Source organism: Pteropus alecto, unplaced genomic scaffold, assembly GCF_000325575.1.
Source record: "Pteropus alecto unplaced genomic scaffold, ASM32557v1 scaffold123, whole genome shotgun sequence".
Lineage (NCBI taxonomy): Eukaryota > Metazoa > Chordata > Mammalia > Chiroptera > Pteropodidae > Pteropus > Pteropus alecto.
In genome coordinates, this window is record NW_006433950.1 from 7181945 (window position 1) to 7184959 (window position 3015).

Below are 3015 nucleotides of genomic sequence, written 5' to 3' on the forward strand. Positions count from 1 at the left end.
GGAATCGATTTCATTACTATGTGAGCGATATCCAAAAGAGACGTGGGTGGAGTAGGGATAATATGTTATCAGCCGTGGTTGACATTGGGCGAGGCTGGGTGACAGGAGCGATGAGGAGTCTTTACACTGTACTGAAGGCAGGTGAGGAATCCGCGGTCTCGGGTGGGCCTGAGGAAGGATCTGTGCCACAGGCGCACGATCGGAGGGGAGTCTCAGTGGGGACCCCCGGAGGCAAAGACCAGAGGGCAGAAACGGGAGGCAGAGAGGTAGGCGCTGGTGAGGCCCATGCGGACTCTGGGAGCATGAAGGCAGAACACGACGCAACAAAGCGGTCACCGTGCCCCAAGCGGCCACCGTGTGGCACACGCTGTGCTGCGGGTTCGCGCGCATTTCCTAGTTTGATCCTCACACCCACCCCCATCAGGGGGTCACTATTGTTGTACCCACCAAACAGAGAGGGAAATGGCTCAGACCGTAGAGCTGGGACTCGATCCCCGATCTGCCCCAGCCCAGACGCTGCAGTATGAGCCGCGGCGACAGACTGTGCCCGCGCGGAGACTCCAGGCGCAGCTGTCGTTTCTCCTCCGCTCCGTTCAATTCTATCACATTCCTTGTCGAGAGAACAGTATAAGGAACTCTCCTTGTACCTATGACCAGCTTCACCCAAAGTCCATCACGGCCAATGATACTTTATCTCTACGCCACCCACGTCTAGTTTGGATATCAGTTACATATTAATGAAATCGATTCCATGGTCGTTGGGTCTTAGGGAATTAACGAAGATATATTAAGGATAATCTCTCTTTTAACTTCTTCAGGCAACTTCGCCATCTCTGGCCTCTGTGACATTAAGTCTAGCATGGCTTTATCCTCATTTTACAGAAAGAGAAACTGAAGCTCAAGGTCACACAGAGAGCTGGTTACGTGTCCTGCTCTCTCTAGGGAGGCAGGGAGGCTGGACTCTAAGCGTTGGCCTCAGTGGAGAGGGAAGGCCATGCAGACAGAGTTCTGAGGCCACCAAAGGAGGCCCAGCCTGGGAAGATTCTGGGGTCAGGGACACCAGAGCTGGCTACGCTCCTGGCTGGCCTGGACGCTGCCCACAGGCCACGTCTGCCCTAACATAGAGCTGGGGGCTCTGCAGCCTGCAATCTGGCAGTGTGGAAACCGATGCCCCCAACTACCTTCTATCTATCCATAAGCTGCTCCTGCACTTCCAAGAGAAGTGTGAGTATGTAAGTACATCGTCTCTGCGGCCCTCGTGTCGCTACTGAGAAAATAGATAAAATGCAAATCTAAATGTGGGACTAGCCTGTGAGGGTGGGAGCCACATCTGTCTGTTCATCCCATGTAGCGATTGGCACGTGGCTGGCATTCAGGAAACATCTGTTGAATGAACGAAAGGCCAGCTGGGAGGAGCCTCTAGTTCCGAGTGCAGCTCTCCTCAGTTTCCTCATCTAAGCTCTGGGCCGGATGCTTTCCAAGGCTCCTCTCAGTCTTCCGGACGCTGGCTCCCAGGTGCATTAGAGACACGTGGGAAGGGCAGGGGAGGAGTCCAGGCCACACCCAGCTCTCTCCAGGGTATTTCCTCTACAAGTTCTCGGAAGACATCTCTCTCCCCACCTTCTTGCCCGGATTCCTGAGGGGCCCCTGTGTGCTGTATTTCTGGATCTCCGAGCAAGTCGTCGACTCCCTGGCCAAGGCTGCCTTCCAGGAAGGCCGCGTCACACTCAGCCCAGCCAGGAACAAGTTCAAGGTGAGTGGGGTGGGCCTAGCTGCTGGGGAATCCTGTCCCTGACACCCCACCCTCTCCCTGTCGTTTCCTTCTGAGAGGTGACCTCCTACCGCCCCTAATCTTTCTCTGTCCCTTCTTTTAAAAAAAAGAAAATTTATTTTAATTAGTTTCAAGTATACAGTACGTTGGTTAGACATCTATATAGTTCCTAACAGGGGCCATGCGGATCTCCTCTGTATCATTCCAGTTTTAGTATATGTGCTGCCGAAGCGAGCACTTTCTGTCTCTTCTTAGACAGCAGTGGAAACCCAGGGCTTCCACACCAACCCAGAAATCTTTCAGGAGTGAACTGCCCCTCTCCCTGCCCACACACCACCCAACCTGGGTTTTATCTCGTGCACACTCAGTCCTGCTCTAGTTTCAGAAGCCCCCACACAGCCAGTCACAACGACAGCAATTGTCGTAGATGCTTTATAGTTACTGCTTCATTCAGTGCTCATGCGAGCTCTGTGAGCAATGCCCTTGATGGCCTTCACTTACACACGGGTGTTAGTAAGTGGTGGAGCTGAGTTTGAGCCCAGCTATAAGGTCCCCAAAGACTAGGCTCCATGCCCCTGCCAGGTGGGCATTAGCCAGGCCATAGGGATTTGTGGGAGACTGGAACCCCACGATCAACCCCAGGTTCAGAGTCCCAGCGATAGGATGTGACTGTCAATTACTTTTAATTCCAAAGCCAGTCTCGGGCGGGCTCCTTGGAGCTCGCAGCCTCTGCCTGCTCTGTCCAGTGGCAGTGCTGTCCACCATCCACTCCTCGGTGCAAGGTTCCACTAAGAACTCGTGATCCTTCACCTCCAACAGCCCCTCCCCCTTTCTGGGTAAGCCTCCCTCAGCTTTCTGGTCAACTCATTTCCTCCCCCACCTGGATGACATCCTCAGTCCTTCTCTCCCACCCTCAAATTTCCAGCTGCCCGCTCCTGTCTATCTCCCACCTCCCCCTCCACAAACAGCCTTGCCCTCTACTTCCCAGAACGCTGGGCGATGCTATCAGCAGACCCCCTCCCTCAGCTTCCGGCTCGCAGTCATTCTGACTCACCTGCCCGCCTGCTCTCCGGCACCTGTTCCAACAGAGCACAGTCCTTCTTCCCTTCTGAACTGCAGCCTAGCTTTCCAGCCCTTGAATTCAGCTCTGTGAATGACTCTCTCCCTGCAAGTCTGCAGCTCAGAATGTCGGGCACGCCCTCGATCTGCTCTCCTCCCCCCTCCCCATTACTGAGTCCTGTCCA

At 54.5% G+C, this 3015-nt stretch overlaps 1 non-coding gene across 1 annotated transcript; it reads right to left on the reverse strand.

Moving 5' to 3' along the window:
- Positions 1 to 1903: 1903 nt before the first annotated feature.
- On the reverse strand, positions 1904 to 2009 carry LOC112477360. Its single transcript, XR_003045432.1, has one exon. It is a non-coding gene; the product is annotated as a U6 spliceosomal RNA (small nuclear RNA).
- Between the last annotated feature and the right edge of the window lie 1006 nt (positions 2010 to 3015).